The sequence below is a fragment of the Melozone crissalis genome, unplaced genomic scaffold (genome assembly GCF_028551555.1).
Source record: "Melozone crissalis strain CALT ecotype California unplaced genomic scaffold, PUWL_Pcris_2 ptg000004l_1, whole genome shotgun sequence".
Classification (NCBI taxonomy): Eukaryota; Metazoa; Chordata; class Aves; order Passeriformes; family Passerellidae; genus Melozone; species Melozone crissalis.
In genome coordinates this window covers 12,465,021-12,489,690 of record NW_026535782.1, presented here as the reverse complement: position 1 = coordinate 12,489,690, position 24,670 = coordinate 12,465,021, and the positions used below count along the sequence as shown (strand labels likewise).

Below are 24,670 nucleotides of genomic sequence, written 5' to 3'. Positions count from 1 at the left end.
CACAGGTTTTTTTTCTTGCTATCAGCTATGATATTGCTACTTGCATACAGCTTCTGCCCATCACAGTCCAGTTTGAAGTCAGGTGGGAGTATTGGATCTCCCAGATTTCTAGGGAAGAAGAAACTATGATAATGCACAATTGCAAGAATGCACTGTGGTCATGGGAAGTTCAGCAACCCATGTTGGTGAGCACATGTAGAGCAGAGCAAAGCAATGAGTAGACAAGTGAGCCAAGAGCATTTCCATCCTCCTTGCTGGGACAGCCATCACCGAATCCTAGCAGGACAAAGGCTAATTATATTTTCTATAGTTTTTGATAGTACTGCACATGTTGCTTGCAGAGCATTTTGGCTTCCCCTTCATGTAAAGGCAGTTTGCCACCAGCAGGGAAGAAGGGGTGTCCAGGAGAATTGCTGTGCACCACAGGAGAACATGTGCACATACAGATGAAGTGGGCATTTCAGTTCAACACCTTTACATTTCAGCGACACATCAATGATGATTCCACAAGCAAGAGCCAAAGTAGTCTGGCAACAGTCCTGCTAAGAAGTTCTCACCATGTGTCCTTTACGCCTTGTTTTTAATCTGTGTTGGGTCTTGAGCACTCTGCCTAAAGGGCTGTCTCATATTAACAGCCATTCTCGTCCAGACCCCAGCTGGGCAGCCTGTACCACTTTCCTGCCAGGGTGTCTCTGAGCAGGCTGCAGTAGAACTCCCTCCTTAGAGCCACCTGAGCTGGTCCCTCCTGCCATATGAGACTACGCAAGAGCAGAGAAGACAGAGAGTATCTGTAACAAGAGCATCTGTTCTGTTTTGCCAAGATCTTTAGTACCTAAACTACCAAGTAAGGCTGAATGCTGATAGTTCGAGAGTTTTGCATGTTTTTGACACAGCAGTTGGCCCCTTAATGTGTTTGGGCTGCAGCTCAATTTATTAACAGAAATGCTGTGATTATCCTGTCATGATCTTTAGAATCAATAGCTGCAAATCAAACTATTTGGACTTTTTCTTCTGGTCTATGAAGGGATGATGACTCTGGGTACATGAAATATTGTAGGTTACCATTTCTTTCTAAACCTACAGTGGATTTTTTGTGAAAATCACAGCTCTTAAATGAAAAGCAAAGTATTGTAGCCCATCCATGTTTTTAACTTCCAAAGTAATATTTTGGCATTAGAACACAATAGCCTTTGGGATAGTCAGCTACATTTGGAAAGAAATGTAAAATATAACAGCTACCACAATCATGTTAACTCAGCCACACTGTACACATATGACTCCTGTAATCATGAATGGGTGCAAAAAACTAGAGACTTGATCTCATTTCCAGTGGGCTGGGTGCCTGGTGTGGCACTGAGCAGCTGAAGCACCAAGGGCTCTGGAGCAGTCCTGGACTGACTGCTACTTTCTCATTAGGGCACACAAAGACAGCAACATTGCACATGAGCGACTGTTTAAAAAATGCAGTTGCTAATGGTGATCTAAGGCAGCACAGGAATCTGTGGCACAGCTTGGAACTGAAATTTAGCCTGTTGAGCTCTCTGCATGAGCAGATTACTGTCCAGTACAAATTGGACTAAAGTGTGTACCATCAAAGACATTATTTATTTTTATTTTTAATTATTAATTTCCTCAGTTCTTTGCATTTTGATTCACAATATTTGCATTGTAATACCTGAAGCCCTGATAGTTTAATAACAACATAAATTAATCACTGAGTTTTTCTATCAGGCTATCCTATCTGAAACAAATAAAAACCTATCTGAACAAATAATCTCTCAAGCATTAAGCTAAGCAGAATAGAAATAGAAGGAAATACTTTGGAACTACTGCACAAGCTCCATTTTTACAGAAGCTAGTGATGTTTATAATGAGTAGATTTTCTTTTAAAAGCACTAAAAACCATCCGAAGAATTGCTCAAACTAATTTCAAGAGGTCTAAAATTACAAAGACTCTACAGAAGCAAGCAGCATTAGAATCTACTCTTACAAAAAAATCCCAAAATACCAAAGGTTCCAAACAAATCTAATAGAAATGAGGCCTTCTTGTTGACCTGGAATTTCACAGACTTTTCCTCTTGCTGACATTGTGCAATGCTTTCTTTGGAGGAAAAAAAGAGTGATGGCATGAGGGAGAGAGAAAGGTTGGGGGAAACTTCAATGAAAAGATTGGCAGTACTTCTTGGAACCACTACTTGTGCATCCACATTGAAGTGAGTTTGTCCTATGAATGACACTTTGAAACAAAACAAAACTTTGAAAAGGTTTGTTATTCACTAAATTATAATACTCAGAAAATTAACATCACTGCTGTATTGTTTTCTGTTACAAGAGCTCTCCATGACCTGAATTCTCTTTCTGAGTTTGATTTCATCTTCTAGTTTATAGAATCAGAGAATCATTTAGGTTGGAAAATACCACTAAGATTAAGTCCAACCCTTAAACCAGCATTTCCAAGTCCACTACTAAACCATGTCTCTAAGCTCCACATCTATGCTTATAAAGACGTTAATGGTGATTCAACCACTTCCCTGGGTAGCCTGTTCCAGTAGCTTGACAACCCTTTCTGTGAAGAAGTTTTCTCTAATATCCAACTTAAATCTCCCCTGGTGTAACTTGAGGCCATTTCCCCTCATCCTATCCTTGTTACTTACCGGAAGATAACAAACCCCACTTCAGTACAACCTCTTTTCAGGTAGTTGCAGAGCACAGTAATATCTCCCTCAAGCCTTCATTTCTCCAAGTTGCACAACCTCAGCTCCCTCAGCTGCTCTTCACAAGACTTATGCTCTACACTCTATGTATTACTGTGTGGAAGCATGTAAGAATGTCTGACTTCATATATAATTTCTGTAGCTAGACAGATATTAACTGGAATCTGCCTGCCTTCAGGGACTGGTTGTAGTTTTATTTTGCTGCTGTCAGTAGCTTGAATTCAGCCAGGACTTAGAGACTGAAACAAATGCCATTGAATACCCACTCTCATAGAACCTGGAGAAGGCAACACATTTTAGGTTCAAACCAAGCACAACTCCAGTCCAGCTTTCAGTAGCTCAAATTCAGCCCAGGACTTAGAGACTGAAACAAGTATCCACTCTCACAGAATCTGGAGAAGGCAACATGTTTTAGGCTCAGACCAAGCACAACTCCAGTCCAGCTTTCCTGTATCCAGAATGGCAATTTGGTATTTGCCTCATCCACTTGATGAGGATGCTCACTTAAAATATTGGTTCAGGACTACGGCTGCTAAAATCACTGAAAGTGATGACTATCCTCTGAGAGTAATCACATCTTTCTATGAAGTGAACAGATTTCATTCTAGCTCCTAACAGGCAAATACCAGTGATAAGAGAGGACACTGAATGCCCTCTCAGCCTTGTGGGCAATGCTTGTCTGATGAAACTGGGATTGAAAGGACAAGGTAGTACAAAGAGGTTCAAAAAGGGTTGCACCAGTTCAAACAGTAGGTTAAGAATATTCTTTCACAAGGTTTCAAGGGCTTCTTCTCATCACTTTAAATCTCTTTGTAAAATAGTGACTGGGTGATAATGAATGCTATCCACTTACTGCACTTGCTGAATATATTGATTAATTGTGCACAACACTTTGAAGATAAAGTACTGTGTTGTTAATAAACACGGTCTAATGATTCTCTCCTGGCTTTTTTAGCACTCCTCCTACTTTGTCCAAGGTGTAAATACCTGACAGCAGCTACAGGCAGGCAGGCTGGCCGGCCAGCTGCATGGGCCACATGCTGATTTCAGCTGACGGCTTTCACATCAATTGTTCTGTGGCTGTTCCCCTCCATTGCCAACACACCGTGCTATCTCCTCTTGCTGTTTTCTTGCTGGCTTGCTTCGGGGGCAGGATAAGGGAATTTCCATGATTCTTGGTGAAAAGGGCTCTTCCTTTGCAGCAGGCTGCCACTTCCCTCTGCCTAATACACAAAGAAAGCAGACAACAGGAGCACAACTGCTTTCAGTAGCTGGTAAGAGTCTTTGAGTCGAACAAAATTACCTAACGAGAGGAAACACTAATTTCCTCTTCACTCTCCTCACCCTGCCTCAGAGCAATGCTAGGGAGGCATTTTTCTTTCAGAAAAGAAAGAACTTTTCCCAGCCACAGGAGTGTGACAGAAGAGGCTGCTGAAATCAGCTGTTAACACAGATTGATATGTTTTTCACACCTAAAAAGACCTTTTGTTTCGTTTTCTCTCTTAGACTCCTGCAGCACATGTTTTGAAAAGACAATGAATATTGCTTTCACATGAAATTGCAGGCATGCACGACTTTAAAGGAATTCAGAATCAGGCAAAGCACCACAGGAAAACAAAGAAGCAATGTGAACACTTAGCTGCTAACGCTGGCTGTCAGTGAGAATTAAACCTTTTGTAGGGCACCCGTGTCAACCTCACCTGGGTTAAGAGAGCTGCTCCATTAGGTGGTGGAAGCACAGAGCTCGTGGGAACTGACCCTGACAACGATTATGCATGAGCTTCATTTTAAACCCATGGAAACACTCCCATTTGGGCTATCAAATATGAGACCAAGGCTGCAGAATCTCTCAGTGGGACACATATCTCAAACATTCAAAAAGAAATAAGATTTTGGTTGTAGGTTGTTGCTGTTGTGAATACTCAAAGCAACTAAAAATGAAGCAAAACATCTCCTTCACTTCGTGTGATGCACACATCAGTATTTTGAAACAAAATTATCAAAATCAGTCATCTCTGCAGCTAATCCTATGGCTCTTTTTCACTGCCTAACAGCATGACAGCAACCATATGAACCTTTTCCCATACCTGAAACATACCTAAATCTCTCTTCTGTTTCAATCCCTTAATACTTACCAGCTTCACTCGCATCAGATTTTTCCTTTATGATACCAATTTGGCTACTTCTATCTCTAGACATTTTTTTTAATAAAATTTCCATGAAATCAATATTTACAAAAACCTCAGACTAGGACATGGTTCCAAATTTTTTATGAGGGAAGAGATAAAAATCCAAACCATCAGTTCATAAGCCTTATTTTCTCAGGAAAACATGGCAAAAATAAGAATGTTTGTCAAACTACAAAGACTGCTAAAGGATCGAGGAGCAGACATAGTAAATGAAGGGGTTTTTTTCTACCCTTCTTTGCCAAATTAGATTTAAATATGTTCTACAGAAATAGTTATGATAAGCCTGTAATACAGCACTGTGATCCATGGCAGTAACCATTTTGAATAGGATGCTATTAACACAGAGAAGTCATCTGTCTGTTGCAATTCCATCAGACTATTCCATTCTGAGGTCAAAAATGTTTTTCCCCTATCCATCTGCTCCAGTTTTGGAGATTCATTGAATAAAGAAGACAAAAATTCTAAATGCTGAGCAAATCTATTTTAAGAAGTATATTTATCACAAATCTAATGTGTTGGATGACTAATAACATACATGTGTGCACTGTCCTTGCCAAAAAACATCAACATTTCCAAATAGTTACCACATTTACAATTAAAATAATGTATTTGCCAAATGTTTGGTTGTTTTTCTTTGTTTTATTCAAATGATGATTTCTCTTCTGTTCCAAGCGCAGAACAAAATTTCCTGGGTATCAGAAGCAAAACATTAGAGAGAGATTCTAATGTCTGATAGAGCCCCATTCAGCTCTCAGCTATACAATATTGCTTAGATTATATCTGACTTGTCATTGTTGTAGGAGGCCTAACAGCATCCTAACAAGGAAAACTGAAATGAGGCTTTAAATTTCGTCTCTTACAAGTCTCTTGCTTGTCAGTTGCAATTGTCCAGCCATTTCTCATGTTGCATGATTTCTGGCTTGTGCTGCCCCTCCTGCTGCCTCCGTCTATTTGTAAGTGATGGAGGCAGGAGAGGAGGGTGGCAGCAGGAGTTCACACTCACAGCACTCTCATGCCCCATGCTAACTGGTGTGCAGAAAGCTTAATGTGGGAATGTTTCTACTGCCTTATTGACTTCTGCTCTGAGCTTGGGCCAGGGAGTGGAATCTCACAAAATTAGAAAAACAGATGATCAAAGAAGGAAACTGCATTGCCTCTTTGTGACAATCTCATTCTTAACCCTCCCACCTACTTCAAGTACAGACAGCTGCATCTTCAGCGGGATGTAGAAGTTGAAAGTCAAATATTGTCAAAACCACAGATTTCAGAAGAGAAAACACAAATGAAGAACCTAGTGATTGCTTCCCATGACTTTTTTCCCTTCTAACAGCAAAAAGGGATGTTGAGACTTACCCAGTGGCTGATCTAGTGGTCTGCTGCCTGCATGTTCCATTCTCTCATCCCATTCCATTCTCATTCCAATATGCCACTGTAAGGACCACCCTGGCAAGGTAGTAAACCAGCTCAGGGAGCAATATCATCAGGCATTCTGGAAGCAGAAGATACAGATCTCTTTTCCTTGTTTTCTGATTGTTAGCTCTCAAAAGAGGCTTATTTTATGGGGTCAGATTTGTACCAGACCAAACCAAAAGGCTGGGGACTTATTTGGCCAGAATCAGGGAAGGGGATGGGAACCATCAATCATTGAAGAGAACCTTAAAGCAGCTTAGTTATAATGTGAAACCCCTCTTGAAGAAATTAATTGTCAAGGACGTGTTACAAGGGGAAGGACACTCAAACAGAGGGACTAGGTGTTCATTAATCATCATTTGCTACTTTCAGCATTCATTTCCTTACTCCCATGTATCACCATGCTGAGAGAACTGCTTGGGAGAGGTGCCAAAGGCAGCAGAAATATAGTTAGAGTGAATATTTGGGAGACTGGAGATACAGATACAAGCTCCAGTTGCTGCTTTAGTATGGATGAACAGTCTCAAGATTCAACATCCCTGCTCCAGGCTCTGAGCTGTTAGGTGAGAGATGGCTGCTGCAGGAATCATATAATTGTGTTAGGGTTGCATTGAGAGTATTTTAGTTGGGCACTGGGCAGCTATGCAGGACTTGGCTTAATTCCAGCATGCCAAACCAAACATCTCCATGTTTTCCTCTTTACTCTAATGAGGGTGAAGTTCATCCTCCTGGACACTTATTTTACTAGTTAAGTTATATTTTATTACTGTTATATAATTTTCTTTCTCAGACAGCTAAGAAAGGAAGCTAAATGCAAACCAAAACAAATCCAGCAAGACTAAATAACATCTTCGAGGTACTATAACATTGGCATAGGTCATCTAATCCTTGTAGACATTACCTTCACTAGAAGCATTGCATACTTAATAAGCAAACCCATCGACTGGCAGGATTCACACTCCCCTTACCAGCATGGTACAATTCTTGTCCATATCAGTGCATCATTCTCCCAAGGCCCTTTTAGCTCAGAATTCCAAGTTTCATATAATAGCAGTACAGCTTGCAGAGCAACTGAGGCAATCTTTTCACTGTATTCACCACTGGCAAGGGCTCAGCTGAAGGATCAGGGCCGCTGTTAAGAATTGCATTTCAGAGAAGAAGCTGCCCAGTTACACAAGCTCAGAAAATAATCAGAAACCTAGAAAATTCAGAAAATACATGAAAAGTTTGAATGAATGGTAGAGGAGAAGTGTAAAGAATGAAGGCTTAGAGAAGGCATAATCACAGTTTTCAAATACATAAAGGGTTTTTGTGAAGAGACAAGAACAACCTACCTGCTTTAACATCTTTGTTAAACTAAGGGGAAAGTGTTTCATCTGCAGTAAGGAAGATTCAGATGGGATATTAGGACTACAATAACAGTTAAGAGGTAGACAGATGGCCTGCAAAATGCTCAGACCTCCATCAATGGAGATTTTTAGAAGAACATAGAATCATAGAATTATGGAATACTTTGGGTTGGAAGGCACCTTGTAACATTCATATACAACTAGGGACATATACAACTAGATCAGGTTGCTGAGAACCCTGTCCAGCCTGATTTTGAGGATTTCCAGTGATAGGGCATTGACTACCTCTCTGGGTAGCCTGTACCAGTGTATCACCTCTCTCACTGTAGGAAATTCCCTTTTATCTACTCTAAACCAACCCTCTTTTAGTTTAAAATCCTTATCTCTTGTCCTACAGTAACAAGCCCAGTTAAAATGCTTCTCCCCATCTTTCTTATAGACTCCTTCAGGTACTGAGAGGCTGCAATAAGGTCACCCTGGAGCCCTATCTTCTCCAGGCTGAACAGCCCAAATCTCTCAGCCTTTCCTCATGGGAAAGGGGCTCCAGCCCTCTGATCAACGCCATGCTCCTCCTCTGGGCAAACAAGTTAAAATTTACCTGTAAGTATATGTGATACTACCCCAAGTCAGGGCTATGTTCTAAATACCTCAGAGGGCCTTTCCAGCTGCCTGGGTCTGTGAACCTCCATGTGTGAGGTCATGCAGTAGACACAGTCCCAGGAGGAGAACCACAAGTTGCAGAGGGCCTTTGGCATCCAGTGGCGACTCTTTGTGTGACAAGTCTTGAGAGGAGGCACCACTCTGGATGAGGAGCTTTCTTGAAGGAAAGAAGCATTCAGAACTACCAAAAAGGTGACCAAAATCCTGATTTGCCTGTGCCAGTGTGCAGGACAGTTCCTTAGTTGATGTGATGAGACTGAATTTGCTTTGCGATCTGCTTTCTCGGAGGAGCACAGTTTATGCAAGAATTACTAGAATGAAATATAGCTGCAGCCTCAACTATTAATCACTTTGGAAATGAAACCCCAGGCTTTCTTGCACTGCATACAGGAAAGGAATACAAGCATAGACTTGATGCATATATATGTGTATATATACACACACACAAAACAGATCCATTGGAAAACAGAGCATCTGTGTTTTGTGTTTGCAGAAACCTATACAAACCCTCACAATTCACTTCAGATTGCATGAGTTCCAGTTATGTGATGTGCCTGTGATAAACATGGGGTTTATTACATCCTGAATTATTGTCCACAAGAAAATAACTTCATCTTCTAATAAATTAAAACATGAAAAAATCCAGGCATTTTTAAGACTGATGAAAAGAGGACATTGAGATTTTGCAATATCCTGATGAACTAGAGCTGTTTACTGCAGACAAAAGACAGCAAGTGCACTTTGGCTAGTTCTACATTGCATCTCTCTGAGGACAAACACCACTTTATTCTGGCCTGAGTCCAAGTGAACCTACCGTTTTCATCAAGAACATTTTTAGATACTCTGACAGAGTGGCAAAGGCACTCCAAATGTGATTAATGGCAATGGGAGATCACACCAAAGGTTAGTGCTTTTTCAGCTGTTGGCCACTGTTCTCAAACCAGAGATTTGGATGCATACTGGCCACTTATTTCACCTACTCATGCAGGGCAGTTTTCATATGGCAAATGAAGATTGCACTGCAGCTCTGGTAGGCAAATGTAACTGAGATGTGCAGGATAATTGAAAGTTTATTAGTCCATCTTTGTGCTGCTGTCTAACCAAAATCCATCGAGTTGAATATCCCAGGCCTAGCAAACCTCATGATTTATGTATGCCAAAAGCTGCTTTCAAATACGTTCATCCTTTTACCATCTCCCATGAGCATCAAAACATCCAGTATGTCTAGCAGGATGCCATGTATTTATTTTCCATGTTGCTCACAAGGAAAAGCTGCTTTAGCAAACCTGCATGGGGTGGCAAGCAGTGTTAAGGAACAGAAGTTTCCCGTTCATTACCCCGTTCCATCTCCTCCCTTTGGCAGAAGCAGGTAAGATGTGATTTTTCTACCAATTTCATTGACATGAAAATAACCACTCCTAGAATCCAGGCTAATGAGCTAGAAATGTACAAGAACAAAAAAATTGCTCAACACCTTTAAGTGTGGACACTGAAATGCTGCTATTTGACATGCTGAGCCACAACAATGGCACATGATTTATTGATTAGTTGCCATTACATGAGGGAAGCTCGACTAGTCATTTAAAATACATATATTATCTTGGAAATCTTCCTCTGAATAAAAAGGTAAAATACAAGTTCTGTTGTAGTAGTCAATAATTTAATTTCCCTTCTTAACTGGAGTGTCATTTGATGAATTCTGAAAAGTCTAAATATTTTAAAATTACAAATGCTTCTTTAATGCTGTTGTACCATCTTAAACTCTGATTATTTAAGCTGCATTCTAAGCTACTATAGATCAGACACACTTCAGCAGTATAAACATAAATTTTCTGCAATATATATTTGGAAAATACTAATCATACAGTATTTGAGGTTACTGATGTAAAAAGATGCATTATTTCCAGCACAGAAGAGGTAAATCTGATTTTCCACTTTTGAACAGAATGCTGTAATCATGAACTCTTATTTGTAATTGTCTTCCCACAGCCTACATCTCCATAATAAAATGAGCTCAAATATTAGTAGATAATGATATTATTTTTATAAAAATCATTATATTATTTTTTCTACAACATAAACATATTTATAGAAGCATGCATGGCAGTTAGCTGATCCCAGCTCTTCAACCAGTTGAAGAATTACCAATACCACCAAGTGTAAGTATATTGGCTGTGGTTAAAATGAATGGCAGAGCAATCGTTTCAATGTTTTGCTGGCTAGCTGCCTTAATCAAAGTTGGACATGCTGGTTTGTCTGGTTTATATATATACAGATGTGTGTGTATGTGTGTTTGTGAAGGACTTATTTAAACAACAAAAGAAGAAGGGAAGAAAGGGCAGAGCCAAATATTTGTTGTCAATTTTTTATATAAATTTTCACTTTACCTACATTTTGAAACAGCACTGAACTTCCTGATGAAAATTCTTAGAAATTTTCATTCTTATAATTTTTAAATTAAATTTCTCAAACAATTCAAGATAGCTTTAAAAAATCCCACACTGCCCATATGAACCTCTTCATTAACCAAGGATCTCTTAACCAGGCTCACACACAGCCAGGTGCAACTGGGGCAATGTCAGAACATCAAGACTTGACTGCGAGGGCTGCTGCTTGTAATAGTTATGCATATGCATAGAGCTACTGCACACATCCATATAAGGCTTTCTCTGGATTCCACATGGAAATTGTATCCAGTGCCTGCTGCTTTTTTATCTCATACCTTTGTGCAACAATTTATATCTGTAAAAAGTATATGTAAAACTAAACAAAAGAAAAAATTTGACTGGGTAGCATTTTGCACAGGGGTAAACAAATGTATCAAATGAAGGTTGGTTAGGAAATACCAAAACCCACTTGCTCTGGGTGGATCAAAGATTTTCTAGCATCAAAGGAAAAAAAATGAAGGGAATTGCACAGTTAACCTTAGATTATTTCATCCTTAAACATTTTTTTTCTAGATTGTTGGAAAATGGACACTGAGAAATCCATCAAGTAAAGAACAACCCCAGATGTTTACAAATTGATCTGCCATGTGAGCTTGGTGCAAAGGGCATGAAAAGCAGGATGTGCACAGTGACATTTCACAAATCTAATAATAACACCTTAGATTTATCTGGCATTTTTATACAGAAAAAGTAGATCCCAGAGTGATTTATGGACTGTAAAAATATAAATATGTATATTTGGGTCATTTCAGTCACTAGCAGAAGATGATGCAGTGCCCTATCCAAACCAGAGACATCACATGGAGAGTGAAAGGATCCTTATAGATCCTTTGTTTATATCTTTGCTGTGAGACTAAACCTATTCAGGTAGTATCCTACTCTTGTGCTTTTTGCTTTCCCATTATTGATAAAAATTTCTTATAAAGGATGGTGGCAGCAGGAGTGCTAGGGCAGGCTTCATCTCAGTGGTTGCTCAGTACAGCTGATGAATTGTTGCTTAATGAAGAATATTTATTTCCCTTTCTTCTCCCTCCCTACCCTTCAGAAGAGAGTTGAGACATGGGACATCCCCAAGCAGGATGCAAAGAGGTTGATCAGACATGTGGGCATGCAGACAATCAAAACTGTCTGCACACAGAAAGTGCAATTTTCAAAAGTTTATAAAGGATTTTATGTTCTTTTTTAGCCGTTTGGGTTGCTCCCAGGTTATCTCCATGACCACGGGGCAACAACCTTCCTTCCTAAAGACTGATAATCAATCATCTGACTGTTCATCTGCCCATCAGCCCCTCATAAAAATGTCAGAACACATTGGCTAGTCGCAAACAAATGAATAAAAGAGGTAGAAAGCTCAAAGATAATTAAGTTCCCAGGGATTTGTGAGCACCAGCGACCGGAGGCTCAAATGAGTGCTCCAGCAGAGAGAGCTGCAGAGGAGCTGGGCTGTAAGGGCTGCGCTCGGCAGCGTGCGGCGCTCCGGGCCCGCGGCAGCGCCCGCCCCGCTCAGCCAGGGGAGGAGATGGCACATCGGACACGGAACGGGAGCGGGAGGCGAGCCCATCGCAGCCAGGGAGTCAGAGCCGAAACCACAGGAAACCTGGCTTCATTAGTTCTGTTGATCACGGAGCCAGGTCGTTTTAATAACAACAGCTGAAAATTCGGCTCTTTTCTACAGGCCTCGAAGGTCTCAGCAGTAGGAATGATACCCTGTATGGCTGCATCTTGGATAAAATTCAGAACCGACGGCACTGGGAAGAGAAGCAGGCAGGGAAGAGGCTCAGGTGTCACCTTCGGTGTAAAAGAAAATAACATGCAGAAAAAAAAATAACAGGCAGAGAAAAAAAAATCAGGAGGACACACATAACAAATGGGTGATAACAAAGAAAGGAGAGACAGACGGAATGCAGAGGAAGGAAATAAAGAGGAAATTGAAATCTCGACTAGAGTTTCGTTCAAACACAGCTCTGTCGTCTGTGTCCTGATGCTGGAGGGGGAGGGAACAAAGCTTTCTGCCCCGAGCCACACCCTGTGCATGTGCATGACTGCAGTGAAGATCCCCAGGAGTCCGGGAAGCTGTTAATCATCAGTCCTTTACTTGTTGCTCTTCTCTAAGCATCTCTGCATTTAGGATATGATGTGACTTTGTCTTATTTGGTGGATTATGCTAAGGGAGGGAATTTCTCCTTCAGTCACAAATAGCAGGTTCTGATGTGCAGCTGTTTATATGGGTTCACTGGAGGATATCTCCCTGTATCACTTCTCCATGAGTCAGAAGGATGGTGTGCTGGTTCCAAGACAAGGAAGTGCAGAAGACCATCTTGTGAATTCTTTTCACCTTTGCAAGTGGGCCAAGTGCCAAATTCAGCATGGAATTCAGTAACCAGAGTGCTGTGGTGAACATTTGTGTCCCAGCTGGCAGAAGCATAGGCCAATATGCCACGCTGCTGCTTTAGTACATCCAAATGTGCCTGGCAGAACAGCAGCTTATGGAGGGTTAACAGGAAGACAGCTATCCTGGGGTGGGATGCTGTGCAGCCACCTCAAGATCCAGATCAGCTTCATAATCCCAGTCACACTTGGCAAGGTCAGGTGCACAGCAAGGGATTGTTATGGACTGGATGAGGATTCAGCACAGCTTCACTTCACCAGCTCTTCTTTTGAATGAAATAAGCTGTTGCCACTGCTCTGGCTCTGTATATGTTCACAGGCAGGCTTCTTAAAAAAAAAAAAAAAAATCTCATGAGGCCAGAGCCACAGGAGCTGAACAGGAGCTGGAAGAAACTATAACAGCCAAAGGAAGCTGTGTTGTGAGCTGGGAGGGGGACAAGGCTTAGATTTAACCTGGGTACAGTCACCTTGAGACAGCAAAAGTGTGGCAAGTACAGTCCTGGTCAGTGGTCATCAGATGGAGCAAATGTGGGCTCTTCCCCAGAGCCCAGAGTAGAGACAGCAGATCATTAGGTTTGGAGCAGGCAGGGTAGGGGGATGAGTGAGAGAGATCCCAGCAGAAAGCCTGGGGCAGAGTGTGATGGAAGGCAGAGATTCACAGCCCAGGGCACAGAGAGCTGCCAGGCTGGTAATTCCAGGGCATTCTGCCAAACTTAGGGTACAACCTGGCCAGAAGCCCAGATGTTGAGAAAGCAGCCTGGAAAGTCAGGTGTTACCAAGCCCATTAGCAGCCTGTAGGTTTCTCCTTACTGGATTCCTCACAAGGATTGCAGGACGTGACTAACTCAGTTTTCCTAGGGAAGTCCCATCTCTCTCTTCAGATTCCCTTTCTCTTTTCCAGTAAGTGGAGAGGTACAGAAGGGGAATCCAGACCTTCTGAAACACTAGAGTTATGCCAGAGCTGTTCTTTCTTATCTTGCAGTGACTAAGCCCAGTCAGGTGAAGGGCAGGAAGGAAGCCAATAAACAAGGACAAGGGCTTCTGGTGGAGGTTAGCACAATAAATGGGCCAGACTGGCAAAATTCGGCCAGCACAGTCTGCCTCCCCGGGGCAATCCCAAAGGGAGAACCCCACAAAACTCTATATTATGTTTTAATTCACTGTTAAGTCTGCAGTGGCACTTTGCACAGACAGGGTCTGAAAGCCACTTTTAACATCTCTTCCAAAAGTATAACTTTATTCTTGCCCAGGTTTTGGGGCTGATTTGTATTTATTTTTGATTTGTTGCTGTTTTGAGATGCAAAGGTAACTTTTCAGCCACTTCCTGTTTGAGAAGCATGGCATTTAGACCGGCTGTCTCCTGGTGTTTTAGTAAGGAGCACAACACACGCAGCATTTAATGAATCTGCACTCAAAGTGCCGAGAGCAGTTAATTAATGACTCCTTGAAACATTGGTGGTCCACATTTCACTCATGGAAACTTACAAAGTATAAACATCCCGACCAAAGCTTACCTGAGCCATTATCCTAAGACATCCCTCCTTTTAGTAAATTATCCCTATAGTACATATAGTTGAGACAAGTGTAACATCTGAACGTGGGGATGACGATGCTATAGCACAGTGACGCTGTGCTCACAACAGGTGGGAAGTGAGCTCTGCAAGAACTCTGTTGATCTGTTTATAAGGGGAAGGCATGAAAAATTTGCACACAGGCTTTTTAGTAGAGTGCTTCAGCAGAGAAACAACCTGCAGAAATTGTAATTGCAGAGGATTTACCTAACAGGGATAAACCCTAGAGTACTTCAAGTTCAGTAAAAGTGATGCCAGTACCATATTCCGGGCCCCTCATCGACAAGGGCGTGCGAGAAGGGAGGAAATGTCTGGGCGCTCTGAGACTCTGCTCAGGGGATAAGGGGTGGGCATTGCAATGTTCCTTCACGTTCAGGAGCGTCCTCAGAACACCGCCGGGACACGACAGGCTGTTAGGTACCGACCAGACCCTTTCCCAGCGGTACCGCCGCCCCGCTGGAGAGCGCCGCGGAGCCCAGCGCCGACCCCGGCCGCGGGCAGAGGGGCCCGGCAGCTGCTCCCGGCAGCCCCGCCGCTCGCCGCTCTTCACCCCAGGGGCCCACGGGCGGCTGGGGCTCGGTGCTCCCAGCGCCGGAGCTGCAGCCTCCGGCCCGGCCCCGGTACCCCGGCGGGGCTCGGAGCGACCCCGCTTCTCCGGGAGCTCTCGGCCCCGCTTCGCCGGGCTGGCCTCTGCCTGGCTGGCGGGCAAAACAAAGCGGAGACAGAGAAAGGAAAACGGGGAGAAAGTACGGCTCCCGCCGCCTCCCAGCCTTCTGCCTGGATCTCCCTGCATGAGACAGCGCTGCAAGCGGATCCTGACCGGGGGCAGGGGGTGGAGAGAGGAGAAGGAGGACGGACAGAGGGAGGGAGGGAGAAAGGGAGGGAGGGAAGGAGGGACGAACGGGAGCCTCTCTCCTTCCCTGGGCTGTTTTTTTTTCAGTTTCCTGTCTCGCATTGTGCTCACAGCGGATATGTGCTGCGCCTACAGGTGTGTCCCCTCCTCGCAGCTTTTCCCCGGCTCCCAAGCGTAGGCTCCGGCTGTCGGGGGGCGGCGGCGGATCGTGACCGCCATGTGATGATTATTTCTCTTGGGGCGCTTTCTCTCTCCTCTCGCTCTCTGCCTCCCCCTCCCTCGCTCCCCGCCGCTCCCGTCCTTCCTCTCGGAGGTGGCCGCAGCCGCTGCCGCCTTCGCGCTGACTCCGGCTCCGGCTGCGGCGGCGGCGGCGGGGCCCGCCGGGAGCATGGGCGGCCGCCGGGGGCTGCCGTAGCGCCTCTGTCCAGCCCACCGCCACCCACCCGGGCTGCCGGGGCCGCCGCTCCCGCTCGGGCAACTCGGACGGTCCTTGCCCGCGGGCTCCCTCCCGCCGGCGCCTGCACCTGTTGAAGGTAACACAGCCCCGGCGCTGCCGCCGCGGGATGGGCGCGGAGGGGAGGGGGGAAGGCGGATTCCTCGGCGACTTCCCCCTGTCTCCCCCAGCTCGGGAGCTGCTGAGTTGTGGGTAGAGCAGCTTCTCTCCTCCTCGGCTGCGGGGCCGGGGGTAAGCGGCGAGGGCCGGGGCGGATGGGGCTTTCTGCCGCGCTGCCCGTGACCAGATGGTTTTGGTTAAGGGGCTCCCGGGCGGCGGCTCTGGACTCGGAGCGCCTTTCTCAGCCGCCGTGCAGGGCGGGGAGGTGGGGGAGGCGCGGGGAACGGGCTCCTCCCGAGCGGCGGCCGGGGTGCGCCGGTGTCCGGCGAGCTCCCTCCGCCCGCCCCGCTCGCTGCGGGCTGGCCGCTCTCCCCGGGAGTTTCGCAACCCCGCAGCGCCGGGGTCAGCAGCCCCGCTGTCGCGGCTGGCACTGGCCCGGCGCCCGCCCCGCGCTCCGCCTGCGCACCGCCGACTCGGGAACTCGTTTGGGATTTTCCTGCAAACGCGTTTTGTCTCTTTGCAGAGGCAGCTTTAAACTTTCTTTCCAAACTGTTAATTAGATACACTGTACTTTGCTCATGTTCCGTGGAGGCGAATGGGAGTGCGAGGCTGGGAAAGCTTGTGACTCAAATCATAGTTATTCGGGAGGTGCGGAACATCTTTGCGTGCCCCGTTCAGATGGGCTGTACCTGTAATCTGTGACTTTGCCTTCTCCGAGACTTCGTCGGTTTGGTGGCATCGGGAGGCAGAAGGGATCTTTAGCACTTTGGGTCCTTTCGAGGTTAATCAGACACTCGGTTGAATATACAAAGGAGGAAGTGTAAGTTCATTGCCCCTCTGAAATCTGATGGAAAGTAACATTGCTTTTGTCCACGAGTTACAGCACTATGGTCCTGTCCTTATTGCTGAGCTCGTCATCAAATGATAACTTGCTCATGAGAGAACTTATGCTTTTGCAACCAAGGCTGTTACCTTGAATGTGATGATGAGCTTATTGAACACCAGAGGGAACTCTGAATAGGTAATTCATTCAAGGGAGATATATGCTTATTTTACTGTTTATGTTCTCATTACAATGGAATCTAGGAGGAAGCAAAGGTTGGTAAATAATAGGCTGCTGGTATGTACCTAGGATTGACTTCAGTTTTCTTAACAGTTTTTTTTAGAAGACATCAATTCTAAATTTGGGCTGAAATTTTTTTTTTCCTTTCTTCCCCCTCCCCAAAGCTTGAAGTATGCAACTGGTCTTGCAACAGCTATGTACCATGCTATAGGCAAATGAGCTGGGAGACCTGTTCACTGTTTGCTAGGGAGTGAGATTATAAATGCATGTTGGGCTGATGCTTATTGCCCTGCCTGCCTGTCAGGTTGTGAGACAGATCCAGCACACCTGGGCACGGGGGCTGCTGCCTGCAGTTGATGTGCCAGAATAGAACATGCTTCCAGCCAAAACAGAAGGGAGGAAGGAAGGAAGTCTACTTCCAAGCCTAGCATGGCTTGTCCTCCTTACCTAGAACACTTGTGGATCTAAAACCTAGTCTGATTGCTTGTGAAGTAGAAAACAATCTTTCTTAAAATATATGACTTAAATAAATACAGAAACTAAATGGTGTCAATGTTTGGGAAAGGAGTTTGAATGGTGGCTTCTGGTACGAAAAGCTGTATAAATCATCTGAGATTATTGTAAGAAGCTAGGGTCAACCCATCAAAATGTGATACTGTATTTTGTAGTAACATGAACCCCCAAAATGTGCAACTGAAGCTTTGGATGCTTGTGATAATCTGTTACAACAGTGTTGATAACCAGGCTTCTTTGATACTCCTGGATTGTCAACGATGGGAAGGGTAGCACAATAAATACACTTGTGACTCTGACTTTTGCTCCAGAAGCTTATGCATTCAGCTGTTCATCCTGTCCCTTTGCCAGAGATTACTCTACCATTCAGGGTTATGTTCTATTGAACTTTGAATCTGCCAGATTCAAGATAGGCATATGAATGTAAACTGTATTTTATGGCTGTTCAGGTTAGTGTCGTGAAGTCTGATAGCATGAGTCTCCTGTATATCTCTCTGTTGTGACAGAGGGACAAAGCAAACAGTTGGGGTTGGCTGAATTGAGCTGTATTTGCGACCCACAGTCCATAAGCATCTAAATTCTTTTGAAATGGCAGATGTGAGTCCAGTGACCTACCTCGTACCAGAACTTGGTGGGCAGAGGTGGTGGGGAGGCAGCTCTGCACGAGGAGAGGCTGTGTGACCTTCTTCACAGGTTGGTCAGCAGCACACAAGGTCTGGGTTTTGGAAAGATGCAGTCGATGGTGCACCCAATCAGCCCTCAATTCCTCTCCTCCTTCATCCATTCTAGCAATCTGAAAGTGATCCAAGTTTTTTTGTTCTTTTATCTAAGCCTTTCTTTGTTCATCTGACTTGAGGACTTGTTATGTAAAATATTCTCACTACACTACTCTGCCTGAATTTTCTACAGATGATATTGGAAGTTGGATAAAGGCTTTGTATAGCTTTATAAAACTGGGAGTTGTTTGCCTTGCATGCAGAAGATCACTAAGGACAAATTACATTTTGAAGGGAGACCTCTTCATGAATGCCTATTAAGAACAAAAAAGTTCCACTTTATTGTTGCAAACGGGTTTGGATTCTGGCTCAGTTTTGAGAAAAAGATTTGCGCATTATTTATTTATTTTTATGAAGATTAAATACTAAGCGTTTATATTTCTGTAATGGCTAGAATTTGGAAATTTTCATGTACTTTTAAATTATTTATTATATGAAGCACTGAATGAAGATGTTTGTTACACTGGTGTCACATTCAGAATATTGAATTACAATTGTAAAATTAAGGTAACAAGCCTAAATTGGAGTTTGCAACTTTAAGCTCTTGCCAGCAAGCAGTTAATGGCAACATTAACTGCTAGAAAAGTAATTGCTACCGTTCTTTTACTGTCATTTTGTTCTCACTCCCCTCCAGTCAGCCTGTTCCACAGAGATATCATGAATATTCACCGAAATAGCTTGGCATTGTCACTTATGCAATTTCTCATCAGATCCAATGTGTTGATGAGCTAATGTGCACTTGATTAAATGTACTTGATTTATGCAAACAAAAACTCTAGGTCCTTCTTGAAGTAAAGTTAGCACCTGCACAGCTATTAGTGAGATGAGAGTCTAAATAATTATGATGAAATTAAGTAAACAAACAACCTCGATGTGGTATTCCTCCTACTCCTTCACTTTTACCTTTTTGTTCAACTCAGTAGTGGATATTTATTTTGGCTTTTCTTGCAGGTTTTCTTATGCACCATAGAAAATTGTAAAGCTCAGCTTATAATGGAGCAGCTTTTAAATGGCTTCTAGTAGAGAAAAAAACTCCAAACAATCAAGAAAAAAAAGTATTATTAGCTGTAATAAGGCCAGGGGTAACTAGGATTAGTGGAATATTACTTAAAGAGTTTTGTTTAAGTATGAGTCTAACTTGGATTTGACATTGGTCAGTTAATCCTTGTTGAAAATAAAATAAAATCATATAGCCCAAGTGGTTGAGGGGATGTCTGTTGCAACAAAAACCAGTATTTGGAAAGTAAGTGGTTTAGCTTGTTATTTTTTAATTGGTCAAACACATTTAGAAATAAGCAGTTGAAAACATTTTATTTAACCATCAGTGGTTAATGGTACAAAAAGCTCTTTGTCTATAAAACTGATCAAATCTGGCTACAAAAAGAGGCCTGGAGTCCTTGCCCTCTGCTGCTCTGCAGGCAGCAGAGGATGGATGGAGGAAGGAGAGGACACATGTTTGCCCAACCCTTGTGCAACCAGACAGACTGGAAAGCTGTTCAGGGGATCTTGTGGACCTGGGGCTTACTTTCTTTAGGCAGATAGTAATTTAGTTATCTGTTAAAATCAAATATTTCTGTTTCTGTCTCTGCAGTTGTATCTCTGCAAATATATAACTTTTGGAGCTCTCTGAGTTTCCATCTCAGGTAGTTGAGGGAAGACTTCTCGTTGTAATGTCTAAAAGTATCTGTGCTTAATAAATGTTACTAGTAATTATTAAAAAAAATCTCAGCCTCAATGTGATGGTCAGCCCCTGCCCCACTGCTCAGCTTTACACGACCATAATGCAGGACAGAGTTTGCCCTCAGGAGTGTGTCAGCAGAGCTGTGGTCACCAGCCACGTGCTTGTAGGGACACTTGGTTTCTCTTTGGAATTCAGCTCCTGGGAGCTGGCGCCAGCACGGATTGATGATTAGCACCATGCTGAGTTCCCCAGGCTCGTCAGCCTCAGTGCTCATCAGGGTTCAGAGTCCACCTGGCACCTTCTGAAACACTTCTGACCTTGCTCCACCTTTATAGTTAGCTTCCAAGTTTCTGCCCTTGTAGTTTCACTTTTCACATGCCCCTGGTCAAAAAGCTTTGCAATCCTGTAAACAAGTGAATTTAGTAGTTGATTTATTCAATCAAAGAAGTTAGTTATCCAACTAAAACCTTATTCCTAGTGTTTCACTTGTTTGCTTGTTAACTGGCATCACTAGTTTAAGGCCACAAGTAAAAAGTGAAGGCAGTCAGTCTTCCTGATTTACCTCTGGGCCCAGCAAGATCATGGCACAGATCCTCCTGGGAGCTACGTGAATGCATATGGAAAAGAAGGAGGTGGTTTGTGACAGGCAAAATGGCTTCAGCATGGGCAAACTGTGCCTGACAAATTTGATAAGATTCTATGACCCGGGTTACAGTGTTGGTGGATAAAGGAAGAGCAACCAGTATCATCTGCCTGGATTTGTGCAAAGTTTGACATTGTCCCACATGGTATGTTTGTCTGAACTGGAGAGACATGAATTTGATAGATGGGCCGCTCAGCAGATAAGGGATTGGCTGGAGGGTTGTACTCAAAGAGTTGCAGTGAATGGCATGATGTCCAAGTGGAGACCAGTGGTGTTCCACAGGGATCAGTACTGAAACCAGCACTTTTTAACATCTTTGCTGGTGACATGGATAGAGGGATTGCGTGCACCCTCAGCAAGTTTCCCAGTGGCACCAAGCTGTGGGGTGCAGACACGCTGGAGGGAATGCCATCCTGAGGAACCTGGACAGGCTTAAGAGGAGGCCCTGTGCAAACCTCATGAATTTCTGCAAGGCCAAGTGCAGGGTCCTGCCCCTGGATTGGGGAAATCCCAAACACAAGTACAGGCTGGTGGAGAATGAATTGAGAGCAGCCCCAAGGAGGAGAACTTGGGGGCTGTTTGTTAACAAGAAAGTCAACATGACCCAGCAATGCAGACTCGCAGCCCAGAAAGCCAAACCTGTTCTGGGCTGTATCAGAGAAGCCTGGCCAGCAGCTTGACAGCAACATAAAATGGTTGTGGCACTGTTGGAGTAGTCCAGAGGAGGGCCATGAAGATGATGAGAAGGATGAAGCACCTCTCCTGTGAAGATAGGCTGAGAAGGTTAGGGGTGTTCTGCCTGGAAAAGAGAAGGCTTTAGGATGATCTCACTGCCTTTCCAGTACCTGAAGGGAACTAACAGGAAAGATAGGGCAAGGCTATTTACAAAAGCATGTAGTGACAGGACAAGGAGGGATGGGTTCAAGTTGAAAGAGAGTAGCTTAGGTTAGCTATTAGGAAAAAATCTGTAGTGTGAAGGTGGTGAGGCACTGGAACAGGTTGTGCAGGGAAACTGTGAGTGAATGCCCCATCCCTGGACATGTTCAAGGTGATGTTGGATGGGACTTTGAGCAGCCTAATCTAGTGGAAGGTATCCAGGGGTGCTGGAATGAGATGATCTTTGAGGTCCCTTCCAACCCAAACCTTTCTGTGATTCTATGATTTATGTAATTTGCAGTGAATGGCTTTGGTATTAGTTGACAATCACAGTTATCTTTATGTTGCAGATGTCATTCTTTCTGCCTTCTCAATCATAGGATTAAGGAATAATACAGGAAGCTGTAGAAAAACTTTGCCCCTAAAATATCCTAATTATGTGCTGGACCTTCAAGCAGACCCATAAGAACTACTCTTCCAGATTAGGTACATGGAAACTGCCTGTAAACAGCATGATTTTAAATAAAAATCCATGAGATGTTTAGCACTTAAACTGAATTGTTCCAGAACTTAATTTTTTATAACAAGGTATGTTCATGCTAATTGCTGAACAGACTTGACTAGCATATTTCTAGTTAAACTGGATTAGGTCTGCATGTTGACTTGGATTGAAGGACACTCTCATAAACCTGATGCTAATCTTGCTGTATCTAGAGGAATTATTAATGTGATAGCTCTGTGTCTTAGAGAAGGAATGCAGAAAGCTTAATGTTCTGCCTATACTTACTGACTGTGTTTTAAATATGTAAAAATGTGAGGAGGAACTCCTCACATCTTTTTCCCCAGGCCTCTTGTTTATCTTTTAGATAGTTTAAGAAGAGATAGTATCTCTTTCTGACGTCTAAGAGCTGTATATATAAAGAAGATCTAGCTCTTACATTGCTATGGGCATCACTGTTTAGAATTTTTGAAGGACCAGTTTTTTAACCAATGTTTGCCCTGTAGGAAAATTGTTATTGGTGAAATATATTCAGCCACAGGGAGAAAGCAGAGGGCAGAAAATATAAACCAAATTGATCTGGTAAAAAGGGTGCAACTGAAATACAAGGTGAAGTTTACCATCCTGAATCAGGACAAGTTAGTAATCTTTTGCTGGGGTTTAAACTAGGCCTGCAAAGCAAATGAAAGCTTCTTTTTTCCTGAAGATACAGGGCACATGGCATGGTTAATAGTAGACGGGTATGATTTCCTTCAGCTTGTATTAGTTAGTTTCCATTTAATAGACATGATTATGTCAAGCTCATTGCAGCTGGAAGTCCAAAATATGCAACATCTCTCTTAAATATATCACTAGACCACTCATTTGGCCTTTCTTAGTGTGTTGTCAAGTGTGTGTTGAACTTACATGCTATCTTCATTTAATCTGTTTGGGACAAATTGGTATAAACTTAATGTTGGGCCTGTTGAATTGTAGGGCAATAAAAGCAGTAATTTGACCTCTTCTATTTCCAGTCTTGTGTGATTAAGTAGTTTAAAAGCTGTGAAAATTTTTTCTGTGCAGTTTTGACACGCATCATCAGCAACTGGAACTTTTCCCTCATGAACTAACAGCTCATGTAAACTGAAGTTGTGGTTATGACGTGTGCACATCTCCCATATGGGTATATGTGGGTGACTTTGAGGTTTTCTTTTCCCCCACATATGTCAAATGGCAGTGGCTTTGTCTGAAAAGCTTCTGCACAGGCAGAAAGTGTCTTTGTGAGTACTTCTAAGTGTCTTTGTGAGTACTTCTAAGAAGTTTTTCAAGAGTCAGTAACTCTGCAACCACGAAGCTGGCTTCATGGCTTGGATTATGCATGTGCTGGTGGTCCAGGTGTTGTCACCTTCTGCCTACCCAAGCTGTTGAGATGAAAAACCAAAAGACTTTATTTGCCTTGGCAATCCTGGGTCCAAAGTGGTGGTATGAGTTTATGTATTAGTAGGTTGGATAAAACTCCAGAGAGGTGACTTCTCTGTTTATTAACAGATGACTTCTTGGTTTGACATTTAACTGGGGGAAGATCTGCAAGCATTTCACAGTCCATTGTGCATTTAATTTGTTATTTGGTAGCATTGATGAAAATGCAGGGCAATATCTTTGTGGGCTCTTTTTTAGATTATTTGATTAAGGGGGTTTTCTTTGATTTAGGGGTTTTTTTGGGTTTTTTCTTTGATTTTGGGTTTTGTTTGGGGTTTTTTGAGCTTGTCATCTATAGTTTAGGGTCAGCAGAACTGTCAAGTCCCCCAGCTGTTTGAACATCTCACTTGGCTATTGCTCATAGGCCAAACAAATTCTGGGACTAAAGCATATCTTACCTTGAAAATTCTGAGGAAAAAAAAGAATCCATCTTTAAGAATTTGTTCCTATTTGGTTTTGCCTTTTCAGAATTTCATCTTGTTTCTAACAAGAGCCTTTTATTGTTTTGAATTGCATCTGTTCATGCCTTTTAAGTTTTCTTGTGGCTGTATTAAAGACTTTTTGTTGCTGATAATTTTTTTTCCTTAAAGATGATCAAGTAAACTGTCAGTTGTCTGGGTAGCTTATCAAAAGGACTGAATCTTTAAATCTGATTATACATAATGCTTTTTACCTCCTCCCAGATGCTAATTGCTTTTGTAGCTCTACTTTGCATGTTCTATAATTTTCAACATATCTTTTTGAGCATCAGCCATGGAACTGGGCAGAGTATTTTAGTGTCATTCTTGCCCCATGCTACCCCAATCATTATTTCCATTCACTGTCATATCTTTGAACCCAGGAGCCACCTTAGCCCTTCTAATAACAGCAGAAGCTCTGAATGTGATGCTTAGCTGTGAGGCTGTGTTGACCTCATCCCTTTTGCTTTCCTTGCTTCAGAGGTCGCAGTTCTCTGATCTGCAAACCTTACCTGCATCCCTTGTTACTAGATATATATCTGCATTCAGGTATCTTGAGATTGTTTTGG

The 24,670-nt window shown here is 43.2% G+C and overlaps 1 protein-coding gene across 3 annotated transcripts in view; it reads left to right on the top strand.

Moving 5' to 3' along the window:
• Nucleotides 1-15,655: 15,655 nt before the first annotated feature.
• PLXNB2 (plexin B2) overlaps nt 15,656-24,670 on the top strand; it is a 252,944-nt gene continuing 243,929 nt past the window's right edge. Inside the window, exon 1 of one of the 3 annotated variants that reach the window (XM_054272722.1) lies at nt 15,656-15,716. The gene's annotated coding sequence lies outside the window, so the exon portion shown is untranslated. Of the gene's footprint in view, nt 15,717-16,027; nt 16,115-24,670 lie in introns of those variants that run through there. The other 2 variants (XM_054272730.1, XM_054272715.1) reach the window with 2 other exon arrangements.